This window comes from Lemur catta, chromosome 22 (genome assembly GCF_020740605.2).
Source record: "Lemur catta isolate mLemCat1 chromosome 22, mLemCat1.pri, whole genome shotgun sequence".
Classification (NCBI taxonomy): domain Eukaryota; kingdom Metazoa; phylum Chordata; class Mammalia; order Primates; family Lemuridae; genus Lemur; species Lemur catta.
The window spans coordinates 8,482,265-8,488,264 of NC_059149.1; the positions used below are offsets into that span (position 1 = coordinate 8,482,265).

At 50.5% G+C, this 6,000-nt stretch overlaps 1 protein-coding gene across 1 annotated transcript in view; it reads right to left on the reverse strand.

Moving 5' to 3' along the window:
- Positions 1–4,643, reverse strand: part of TACC1 (transforming acidic coiled-coil containing protein 1) — a 103,318-nt gene extending 98,675 nt beyond the window's left edge. Inside the window, exon 1 of the mRNA XM_045535845.1 lies at positions 4,558–4,643. The gene's annotated coding sequence lies outside the window, so the exon portion shown is untranslated. The remainder of the gene's footprint in view (positions 1–4,557) is intronic.
- Between the last annotated feature and the right edge of the window lie 1,357 nt (positions 4,644–6,000).

Sequence of the window (6,000 nt, forward strand, 5' to 3'; positions counted from 1 at the left end):
CTGCTAGGGAAGAGTAAAGGACAAACAGGGAGACTCTGGGCACTGAGAAATGACATCTCACACTTCACACTGTTGCCTGGAGCTGTCCCTGTTGGGTTGATGCTATGAATGTTCCGAAAATTCAGGGCAGCAGCATCTCCATCAACAGCACACAAAAAGCTTGTGCTCTGGACGCTTGGACCCTCCGAAGGGACCCTGCCTTTCCAGCCACGAGCGGGTAACCACCGCGGAGTGCGGTGGGAGGCTGCCTCGGAGCCCACCTGCTCCACGTGCATCTCCTGCTCACTGTCACCGAGGAGCCTAAAAGTCTCCCGGCAGAGCTGCACCAGTGCATGGATTTATTAATCACTTTCAGACGGTTTGCCGAAAGCTGAGCACCGGTCAAAGGGGCTTCTGATGACAAAAAAAAAAAAAAAAAGAGAGGATCAATTTTGGATATGAGATGCTGAGGGTACTAGACGCAGAGCGGGGCTGGGTGGGCGTCCACAGCAGAGGCCTCCTCTGTCTGGTCAGGGAGTGACTGAGGTCCTTGCAGAAAGGGAGGGAGGAATCCCTCCCAGGGGGGCCTGTGGGAGTGCACGGAGAAGAGCCAAGAAGACAACTTGTTGCAGGACTGCACCCACACCTGGAGCTGCCTGGGGCAGTGTCCTTGCCGAGCGGATTATACCGCGAGCCCCCGCCAGACGCTCTGTGCATCTTCCTACCCCTGTTCCCCAAAGTGCCCCAGCGTGTCGCACTCTGACCACTGCTGCGCTGGCGCAGGAAGAGTCATGGCTCCGTCCATCAACTTCCACATGCAGTACTCTTCAATCAGACAGAAATGGCTTACGTCAGGGAGGATTAGATTTACTAGAAATATAATGTCAAATCTGAGCCCCCACACCTCAATGAGATAGTCCTAAATTATACTCCCAACTCCAGCATGTACCAGCTGTCTGCTGGCGTGCACCTCACTTCCTCCTCTGAACCTTGCCGCCCTCACTCGCAAGCCAGGATAATAACAGTGCTCACCTGGCAGGCAGTGCTCACCTGGCAGGCAGTCCTGAAGGTTAAACAAATGAAAGGGGCACAGGAAACACTTAGCACAATGCCTGGCTAGTAGGAAGTGCTCAGTCGACATCAGTCATTGATTTATTTCTCACCTACTGGGACTTCCAGTAAAAGCTGGCAAACTGACGCAGGCTAGCTTCAAGATCATTATCCATTTAATCTAGACTTAGGCTGTGCTCACAAATTTGTTCTTTGAAAAAGCCAGAACATTCTTTTGTAAGTCATGATCTCCTTGCTGTGTGCTTTTTTTTCTATCAGCTATATTTAGGTCTTAAATTTTATATCTCAGTTTAAAATCCTAAAGTCATCCTTCCAAAAGTACAAGTGGTTCAGCCAATGCCATTTACTAAAAAAAAAAAAAAAAAAAAACAAACCCACAAAAAACCAAGCAAGATTCTTTTGTGTTTTACAACAATAGGTCAAAGGGGGAACTAATTTCTGTAACTACAAAGGTAAATAAATTAGACTTACTCCATTTAATCTGAGCATCTAATTTGGCAACCAATGACTAGTTTTTTTCAGTTTTACCTCTTTAACCTCTGGGAGGACATCTAAACTCTTTCCTGTAGGTCCTTGGCTGTCTCTTGGGGCCCTTCCTACCTGGGGATCCAGGCCCAATCCCCCTCCCAGCTCAAAGTGAAATGACATTACGTTTGCTGTGTCCATTTCATAGTCTCCAACACCAGCTATTTCTTACTTCCAGGCTGCCTCCCAGCTGCTTTTCCTTAGGTTAATTCAGCAACCTCTTTAACACACAGTAACATATTTGTTGAGTGCTTACTATATGCCAAACACAGTTCAAAATGCTTTATATGGATTAAGTCATTTTATCTTCATAATAATCTTTGTGAAATAGGTACTGATATTATTAATATCACCCCTCTCCACAGGAAGCTAAGGCACAGAGGGTTGTCATTTGCCCAAGATGACCTAGCCAATATGTGGCAGAGCTGAGATTTGAACCAAGGCAGTTTGGCTACAGAGCCCGGCTCTTTCCTGTTAAACCATAGGACCTCTCAGAGAGGAAGCGAAGTTTATCAGGGATGCAGTTTGGACAAGAATCCTAGCTCCACTTAATCACAGGAGCACTCTTCCTTCCATAGAACATTCTGTCCTGGCCCTGTGACTCTGCTCCTCCCAGACTATTCCCCGGGGGCATTGTTCACTGAAACAGGAAAGAACTGCACTCACAACAACATCCCTCTTACCTCTGTCAAATAGGGCTGCAAAAATATGCAAGGCAGTGTGGTGGCTCAGACGCAGGAGGACGGGACTCCAATCCTCCTTTAGCACTAACTGGCTGGGTCCCCTCGGGCCAGTCACTTAATGCTCCTCCCTTTGGATTCCACCTGGCACAGTGGGGATCACACTGAGAGCTACTCTACAGGGCTTCGGTGAGGATGACAAGAGCTCATCTGCACAGCGCCTGGCTCAATAAGTAAGCTGTTATCATCAAGGAAGATCAATAATTAGCTATTATGATTATTGACCGCATAGTCCATAACCGTGAGCCCAGTGGAGAAGAGCACATTCAGAAAAGACTCGGGGAGAGGCCAGGCTGTAATATAAGCTCTCTGGGGCTCTGCCCTTTGTTAAGTCCCTGTAGGCTGCCTGGGATGACACGGAAGAGCCCCCTCCCTGAGCCTGGCTGGCACGCCACCTCCAGCGGGCTCCCGGGGACAGGAGGTGATCAGTAAAGGAGGCGGATGGGAGGGCAGGGCCTAGACAGGGGAATCGAGAAATCCCTCTGAACATCAACTCTGTTCCGTAAGCAGTCATTTTCAGTCCGGGCAAAGCACTGCTTCTTCCAGGTCAGCAGTTCTGTAAATGTTTTAACACTTCTCTTTCAACGGGGAACCTCAACACAAAAGTCAGGTAAGGACGGAGCTACTTTGTTGGCAGTGGGCAGAGGAAGCTCCCAGGGCATCCACAGGCTCCATGTTGAACTCCTCCCCAAAGGGGACCTTGCGACCCTTCGGGAGAGCAAGGATGTCCTTGCATCACAGTCTGCAAGACATTTTCTAACAGAAACAAACGTACCTAAGATGTGAACGTTGCCTGTAGGGAGCTCAGGCTGGTAGGGAGGCAGCCACAGTCTTACACTGGCTGACAAGGGGACTCCAGTGTCCCCTGTGGAAGGTATAAATCCTAATAGAGCACTACTGCCACCTCCTACAGAACTCTCAGGCTGTTCAGCTGAAAGGGGTCCCTCAACAGTTCTACGGCACACGCTAGTGACCAGGAAGAGCATGCTCGCCTTCGGCACCTGCTCCAGTAAAATAACCTTCTAAAGTTAACTTACCTCTCACACCACCTCTGTGAGCTGGAGTTATTATTATTCTATTTTACAGATGAGGAAACTGAGGCTGAGGGCATTTAAGTTGTTCCAAGTCACCCAGTTAGACAGCACCAGAACCAAAATTCAAACCTGTCTTTCAGGTTCCAGAGCATAGCAGCATGGACCGAAGACCGAGGCTGCCTCTCTTCAGATCCCTCCTTTGCCACTTACTAGCTGTGTCTCTAGCCTCAGTGTCCTCATCTGTAAAACGGGAATGATGATGATAGTATCTACCACCCTTGGAATGGCACCTGGCACGTGGCAAGTGCACTGCCTCAACATCACGTTTTGTGTACGTGATCACTAGTGATCACTACTTTGTTCAACGTATTTCCTCAGTTATCTAGCCTGTCACAGAAGAGCGCAAGGCAATACGTGGGAAAGGAACAAACTGTGTGGCACAGACACTAGGAGCCCTGGGAGTTCAGAGAAAGGGCACTTGTAATGCTTCACTGGCGACTGCTTCATAACTTTCCAGGACGCCTTGCACAGAAGCCACGCCGAGTTCTACGAGCCAGTCCAATGTCAGCACGTGTATTGCCAAGGCCAGCCTTCCAGCCACCAACTGCTGGGAGCATGTTCCTAACAAAGCCCAGGGCCACAAGCAGGCTTCTGGGTCGGCCCGTTAGCTCCCCAGGGACAAAGTTGCAGGCAGCAGCTGGGCTCTGTCCACGCTGGGGCTCAAGGGCCCGCGCCCCGCCCCCCACGCTGGAGAAACAACTCAAGGCTTGTGTCCCCAGGGCAGGAGGTGGGGGGGGGGCAGGGAAGGACAGAGCACGCTGGGCCACAGGGACACCTGGTCCAGGCTCTGGGACACAGCAGGGCCCTGGTTCATCGTGGTGAAGATGCCTCTCCCAGACCTTTCCCTTGGTCATTCCTCCCTGAGCCCACTGGGCGCTCTGACATTTCAGGGACTCAGGAAAAAAGCAAGAAGCAGAGAAATCAGGGGCTTCACACCGTCCGCGTCCCAGAATTCTGCCACGGGTACACCCCCACCGAACCAAACGCGCTTCCAGACACGCGGGAAGGAAGCTGGACTCGGAAAGCGGGGAAGGAAACCTGACCTCGGCCAGCCCCGCGGTCCCCCGCCCGGCGCGCCCACCGCGGGGACCCCGCGCCGCCGCCGCCGCCGCCCGCTCCGGGGGACACGTCCCTCCGCCGCCTCCTACCTGCTGGGCCGGTCCCCGCCGCGCGGGCCTGCGCACCACCTGCGGCGGCGACGTCCCCTCGGCCGCCCGGAGCTGCGCGGCCCGAAGGCGGCGGCGCCGGCGGGGAGGGGGTCGCCGACCCGCGCGGGCTCCGAGGGAGGAGAATGTTCTGGAACCTGGCGTCGGTGCGGACCAGGGCGGGAACCGGGCGCCCCGCTGGGGTTGAAGCCCCGTCTGCCGCGGCGGCGTTTCCCTCCCTTTCCTTTCCCTCCGGCGTTACAATGTTGCGGTTTTTTGTTTTGTTTTGTTTTTTTCTTAATGGAACGTCAGCTTCGTTCTTGACGTGCTGGAAAAATTTCCCTCTGCCTAAACTTGGCTCAGGAACACGTTCTGCCTGTGAGAGAATTTCTCTATTACAGAGTTCAGTTAAAAAAAAAAAAATGAGCGAGCGAGAGCTGTTTTGCCAACTTTTGTACTGGGAACATTTTTGATGGATTTTTTTTTTCTTTCCCCTCCTGATCTTCTGGATTCCAAGAAACATACACGCCCACATCCCTCTGACTGGTTGGGTTTTTTTTTGTTTTTTCCCCCCTTCTAATTGAAAAAATAACAGCAATTAAATAGCTGGTAAAAGATTGCAGTGAAGATGTCCTTAAACTATGAGCTCAATAAACAAACAAATAAATGTTTTTAAAAATATATTTTTTAAAAGTCTGTGAGCTCAGAGGGCACTGCCCAGGTCAGCCTTGCCCTGCTGTGTGTGTGTGTGTGTGTGTGTGTGTGTGTGTGTGTGTGGTAAGGAGGGGTGGTGTGGTCTCCAAGACCCCTCTATTAGCTCTTGGTCTTTCTATGATGGTCACACAGGAATTGGCTCCCTTTCCCAAACTGGGGTCCTGTGCCACCTTACAAACTCTGTCTCTCCTATCCCCCAGAGACAGGAGCGGAAGACCCCTGGTTGTGATTCTTGGAGGTGGTGGGGTTGGAAGTGCAGAGGGCTGAGAGGCTGATTGTAAGATTCAGTTGTTGGTAACAGCCCAGGTGGTGGCGTGTCTGTGAATTGTCAAATGCCACCACAAATTGGGAACCTTTAGGGTATTTGTTGACCCCAGCAATAAAAACATGGTAGTTCTCACTGTGCTAATTGGGATTTGTTCACAAACAGGAAATGAGAACGTCCCCTCTGTTCTATGTATTAAGAGAAGGTGGGTATTAAACAGATTAATAGTGTAAACAAGATTGTATTATAAATTTTTTTTCCTATTCATCAGGTTAGAAAGTTTCAACTGTTTTTAGAAGTATCCTTCATGTACAGAAATTATACTGTGTGTGTAATAGACTAAGGCTAGCAATTTCTAGATTGTTGAGTTGATGTACTGATTACATATTATTTTTGCCTGGTTGGTAAAGCAAGACTGACCTAGGTGGTATTTTTCTGTTCTAGCATGAGTTTTGCACCTGAACTAG